Below are 7057 nucleotides of genomic sequence, written 5' to 3'. Positions count from 1 at the left end.
GTTAAGTTATATTTGGTTTCCATAGACCCCCTAAAACATGTCACAATAAAAGCATATTTAAAAGCTAAAGCAGATTCTGACTCACTGTTTGAATGCATGCTGGTAGAAGGATATCAGGCTGCTGAAGAGCCTACAGTTAGTATTATTACCCTAAAATGGATGTAGTTATTGCTCTATGTTCAGAGCTCTCAAACTAGAAGACTATCAATAATTATAACCCTCATGTCTTCATTAGTTAATCTGTCTTTACTTCTATGCTATTGGTATTGTATTGCTCTCTAGGGGTTTTGTTTTAGGGTTTTCTGTTTGTTTAGTTTTTTCCTTGCCTATGTTTAGTCCCGTTCTCGTTTTATTTATTAGGTTCACTCCTCAGGTGTCATGCTTTGTTCGTCGTTTGTTTGTCTTTGTGTCTTTCCCACCTCCCTTCATTATCCACACCGGTCCTCAATTTCTCACCTCACCTTCATTTTGCCATTAAGTGTGCACACTTAGCAAATTACGAGTAAGCTAATTATTTGTGTTATGTACGTTTTATTTACATGAAAAGTCAACATCAGAGAAAAACTTGAATTTTCCACAATGTGTGAAGGACTTTAAAACTGGAGACAAAAGACAATTTCCAAGCCTCATTCAACTAAATGGTATACCTATCTGATCCATTACATTACATGTCATAGCTGACGCTTTTATCCAAAGCGACTTACAATAAGTGAAATCAACCATGAGTACAAACTCAGAACAACAAGAATCGAGAAAGTACAATTTCTTCAATAAAGTTAAACTACAAAGTGGTATCAGTAAGAGCCATTTAAGTGCTACTAAAGTGCTACTACGGCACTACCTTCCCTATTCAAGGTATAGTCAAAAAAGATGTGTTTTTAGTTTGCGACGGAAGGTGTAGAGACTTTCTGCTGTCCTGATGTCAATGGGGAGCTCATTCCACCAATGAGGAGCCAGGACAGCAAACTGTCATGACTTTGTTGAGTCTTTAGCTCACAGCCGATTGGCAGAAGTCTTGTCCAAGATCAGACAACATCATATCAGTAGCAAAAAGGATATTGGGACATCCGTCTGTATCCCTTTTTGTCCAATCCCTTTTTGTACTTCATGCAGATTGTGAAAGACCAACCCGTTGTCAATGCAAGGCATCACACCGTAAATCCGTCACTCCCTTTGGTGTCTGATACCGACAGAGAAGGCACCCTTTAGCATCTGTATGAAACGCCAAGTTATTACAACGTAAACCCATCCGCGTCATTATTACACGCTCAGGGGAAAAGGTCCAGGAGTGTGGTGACGTAGTACAAAGACGGAGAAAAGCCCCATTGAGTGGGAGGGGCAAGAGGTCAAACAAACGCAGGACTTTAAACCATGAAGCCGGTTTTGGAGGCCGGTGACTGTGTACTGCGGCCGTACACTGGGCTGGCCGGTGCAAAAGAATGTGTCTGACAAAGCGTCAATATGTGAGGCCCTAAAATGATAGCGTGTTGCTGTAGCAACCATTGTTCAGGGCTCGAGTTGAATTGACCTCATTTATTCTAAACTGTACTTTAAGTTTTTTTTAGAGCTCCTTTTCTGTCCATTATCCCTCACTATTCCTGACTAAGTGATTGCCCATCCCTCTTGGGGCTAGTAGTGGACTTGGACCATGTCCATAGTTTTTCATCAATACTTGGATGGTATTATATAATGTAGTTTTCCAAAAATAAAGGGCTGAGAGTGGATTGATAGGACAGAAACTGCCTTGAATAGCCTCTTCCAGCCAACTGCCTCCCTTGACAATCATCATTGCTGCCTATCCCTGCTTATGCAGCTGTATAAATATTTGGTCTACAGTGTAGTGTAATGTTTTATATTTAACTTCCTTTTCTGCAGCTGCATTTTCTACAAACTCTTTAAATAAAAAGAGGACTGACTAGAGTTCTAGTAGATGCTCCTTATCCAGTTCTCTGACATACATGTCATCAGAAGCCCCCCCAGGTTCCCAAAACGGTGCATTAAAATTAGAAAACAGACAGGAAGATGGACTCGCCAGGCCCAGACATAACCTCAGACGACATGGATTCACATCTGCCACATTTTTTCTGGAGGGGGAAAAAGCAAGCGGATTAGAGTTTGAGTGATGTCGGAGCTGTAAGATAAATCAGATCTGACCGGGGGAGTCACTTGAATAAGGTGACAAATGACCCCCTGTGACAGACAGGGCGGTATTTTAATCTCCTTTAGTTAATTTATCCAGGACCCACATACAAACCCTTGGAAATCCGTTATTATTGTCACTGTCACAGACCTGCCTCACGACAAAAGGATTTTTAAAAAAAGAGTGAAATGCCTGGAGAAAACGTTTGCAAACCAGCGTGGAAGTCATACAAAGGGAAATAATGAAAAGATGTAATAGTGTAATTATGCACCAGGGTCCCTGAGACAGAGTTGTCTCAGGTCATTTAGTAGATGAGCGCTGGCCTGTGTAAGCCCCGCCTGTGTCCATGTGAGGAGATGCCAGTGGCCCAGTATGTCCTGACATGATTATAGAAAAGACCTCATAGAGAAACATCTGTTTGGCCGGCAGACATGTTGTCATCCAGATGAGGTCGAAGGAAAGATTCTCAGGAGACTAGCATCTGGGTTTTTAATTTAGACAATCTCCTCCTCTCTACTTCTATGAGTTCAACTCTTCCTCTCTTAAATCTGCTCCATCTCATTTCCCCTGTAATATGACACTCTTTTTTTTATGTTTCTCTAGTTAAGTCATTCTTTTTCCGTTAAAACGGCACTTATTACAGTGTGTTTAACCAATTTTGAGTGTTACAGCTGATGATAGAAAACATAAATGATGATGACAACACAGACGGTGGCGATAATCACTATGTTTGCCGTACCATTAAAGGGTTATTTAGAGACAAGAACGGGCTAAATGTAATCTGTGTTATATTCAAAGGGGAAAACCTAATGAGAAAATGGGGCTTATTGCTGGGGGAATGAGATGTGGTAATTACATTCAAACAGATAACTCTTTATGCATCAAGCTCCCACTCCAGCACAATATAATAGCAATACTCTTTGGAGATTAATGCTGGGGAAGATATGAAGCTCGATGTGATCATTTGCTCATCTTTTAAACGTGAGCACAAATGTAGATAACATAAGAAAAAATGAAATAAGATTTTTAGATGTTCGAAGAAAACATGCAGTGAGGCCTGCACAGGGTCAAATATATTAAAAGGCCTTTTGTGGTCCTCAGGGTAAGTCAAATTGTTATTAATAGATGAGAGGGATTTGGATGCGAGTAAACAACTATATAAAGCTTTTAGAGAAAGATGACTGGCTGTGCTTCAAAAGAGATGAAGCTAAATCTAAAATCAAACGAAATGATATAGTCTGAATGCATTAGTATCCACCGTTGCTTCACTAAAAGTTTTTTTTACAGTGTGTTTACACTGAGAAGCCGCCCTTTGTTATCTCGTCATGATACAACCTGTATTTGACATTCATTTATCTAACAACACTCGCATGACACAGTGTTGAGACCCCATCATACCATACCAGCAGCATTCAACTGTCAGATTCCATAATTGCAAAGTGATAACTTGACAGACGGTGTAATTACTTGTTAACAAGGGTGGAGGAGGGAACTATGAATATCTGACAGACACACTCATCCTTACCCTGCGAGGTGAGGGACATACAATGACCTCTGTTCTCATCAGTTGCTGTAGCAACGCAGGTCTTTTGCATAATCCCACCAGATTTTTTTTCCCTCACATCCAGATTTTATTGTAGGTTTTTTTCTGCACTTGTTAATCAATAACCAGTGCTGTAGCATGTTAATGTTGGATTCTCTATTGATCAAGTCGGTGTAACTTGTCTTATTATTTATTGCTCAAGATAATAAAACAGGACATACACAAACAATATACTATATTGGCCTGAAAATGACAAGACTGATTTTAAGAGAGCATCCATTCTCTTTTCACCTCCACTTTTTTTTAAACATTTTCCTGACAAAAATATTGCCTCACTTTAGTCCAGAAAGTAGCCAGGTCTTTCATTATCACGTTTATATGGTGAACGTGTGCGCAAAAGTTTACTATACTCATCCAGCAGTCACCGGACAACAGGCATTATTTTACATGAAAATGTCCCAGGTCATTTTTTATATTTTAAAGCCAAACCATCCGAGTTATATTTTTCAGAGCAGATTGGCGGCTGCTGGGCCGGGTTCAGTTTCCATCTTGAGGCAGGGCAAATATTCAGGATTAGGATCAGCACTCGTGTGCCCGTTAAGAATGATTGCGTTCAGGAAAGGCGCTTTGGTTTATTGAACACAGGGATTTATCTGATCCTCTCAGGCAGCTCACATCGTTTAATGCTGCCTGGCTTTTCCCCAAATGGATTCCTGTGATTAGACATGGCACAGCCCAGCCTATCAACTCTAATAAAAGGGAAAAACAGTGAGGGAGGTTTACATAAGTCCAAATTGTTATTGTGTCATATTTTATTATTACGAGTGAACATGATGAGCAGGATATGGTTCCAGTAATCTCAGGTGGTATTTACCAAACCATGGGGTGGAAAAAAGATTCTTGAACATGGTCCTTTTCTGTTTCAAAAGCCAAGGGTTGTTACATGATTTACACATGATTATTATGATAGATACTCATATTTAGACACCAGACTGTGCACAGTAAGACAACATGCTGAAAGGCAATATCTCTGATATCTTAACATATGAAAGTTTCTATTCACGCATACTTATTGTGCATTGCTGGGTTAACAATCTGATTTGGAGATCCTCCATTAGTCCTTTCTCACATCATTATTCACGTTTCCACTTTTTAGATCATGCCCTGTGTCGTCAGAACATAAGTAGATCCAAAATGTTAAGGCCCTGAAAATATTTTTTTTCAATCAGCTCCAATCTATGGAGAAGAAAAATGGGCCCTCAAGTAGAACCCCTTTACTCAAAGTTTGAGCAGTTTGGGCTATTACTGTATTTGTCTATGTTCTCTTCCCACAATTTCCCATCACAGTTAGCTAATTGTTGCATGAGAGACAACTCTAATATCTTTTTTGTAAAATTTGCACTGGCGGTGCAAAACATCATATTTTGATTAGATGTTTTTGCTGATGCAAATCAATGTACCTTTGAGGGATAAAAAACACGTTCCTTTAATTGTCATGGAGATAGTAGGCATAGCAGGAAAAGGTGAACGAATCTAAAGCTGCAATAACAAGTTCATCCGTTTTTTTATTGCTTGTGAAAATGTTGTGCGTTTACATTCATGTAGTATCTCTTCTATATTTACAGCAGTGATGTCAGGCATCAAGCTGACATTAAATGTCCCACTGCACAGTTGGCATGGAGATTCACAGGTCGTATTCCACAGTCGACTGTTCTTTACCAAATGCTCATGCTCAAATAAATGCAAGGTCAATATAATGCCCAGCGCAGAGACGGCCTTGTGTGAATCATTTAAATCATCCAAAGATTTCCTCCTTTCAGTTCATGAAAGAAAATAGAGCTGTGACCTCTAAAGTTTTCTAAAATCCAAATTCAACTGGGTACATTTGTGTGAAAGAGGAACCAAATGAAATTCAAAGCAATATCTTGTGTTTCTATCTCCCATAATAAGACACAGTGTCTCCATGGTTATTATGAGACAGATTTAAAAGGTGAATGTTTTGTGTGCGAGGCATCCACGATACGCCTGAGAGCAATCCCATTGTCTTGCTTGGCTAGTGTGAATGCTGAGCTAACACCAGGGCTGTAATCTATCACCACAGAGATTGCACTTGTTCCAGCATTGTTTTACAAGCTGCTGAGGACTAGGGCAGATAAGCTTTATCCTGCCCTCACTTTCTGTGTGAGCCTTTGAAATCCATCTGTCAATAAGATACAAACGGTGTGGAATGGAATAGCATGCCTTAGTGCAATTGTCGTTGTTGCTTATGGTTCTGGTGGGACAGCCATTTCTTATTCTGTAGCTTTGGGGATATTTTTTGTCCTTGAGATGAACTCGGGGAAGGAGGTTTCTCAGGACCAAAATGTAATCTGTTCCCGAGTAGGGCATCTCAGTGTCGTTTAGTCAAAGTTAAAAATGATTCTTTCATCAAGCTCGAGTGAAAACTCACTCGTTGCTGTGCTGAGGTGAACGAATCTAAAGCTGCAATAACAAGTTCATCCGTTTTTTTATTGATGTGAAAATGTTGTGCGTTTACATTCATGTAGTATCTCTTGTTCTATATTTACAGCAGTTTTAATAATTAGGGCTGGATGATGTGGGGACCTCTCAACCTGAGAACCAACGTTTCTGCTGAAATATCCTTCAGAAATACTGACGCTCAATCAGCTTCAGAGGAGCTGGAGCTGAATCTCTCTTTGCACATAACCAAGTAATAAGCAGCCCAGTCTTGCTATCAAGTGCCAATGTAGTTTACTGTGTTCTCTATGCCAGGAGGCAAAAAGACATGGCGGGGGCGGCTAATGGGTTTAAAGCATGTCCAACCATCTAGCCTTAGACTTCGACCTCAAACATTAGGGTTGCTTAGAAGTGGATTTTCGCCTCACGTTGTTCAACCTAATTTGACCACTTTCTGGTAGTTACCTCTATCGATTTGCGTCTTAAAGCTTTAGGAGAGACGCAATGTTCAATGACGTCACAATCTAGTTCATCTTCAGTATGAAATAAAAACTACAGCCATCACTGGTAGTCCGACCGTATACCCTGTACTTTTGTCCTCTGCGCAAATCTATTCAAACCTTTTTATTAAAAAATTGCTCAAACTGTCGCAAATTTGCCACACTGACTGAAAGTGTTGATGCGAAGTACATTTTGGTTTCATTCGTCACACATGTAAAGGCCTTAACAGGAATTATACACCACAACCATAGTATATGCACGGACATTGTAAGACTCATTCATTTAAACAAACAAAAAAAAAAACATTGGTATTTTACAGGCCATGCAGGGTCTTGCAGTAGTGACTCCAAAAAGAGGTTGGAGTAACTTGACCTTCTCTTATCAATCGACTACGGGCATAGATAAGGAACACGTTA

The sequence above is a fragment of the Cyclopterus lumpus genome, chromosome 4, assembly GCF_009769545.1.
Source record: "Cyclopterus lumpus isolate fCycLum1 chromosome 4, fCycLum1.pri, whole genome shotgun sequence".
NCBI classification, from domain to species: Eukaryota; Metazoa; Chordata; class Actinopteri; order Perciformes; family Cyclopteridae; genus Cyclopterus; species Cyclopterus lumpus.
This window is presented reverse-complemented; position numbering follows the sequence as displayed.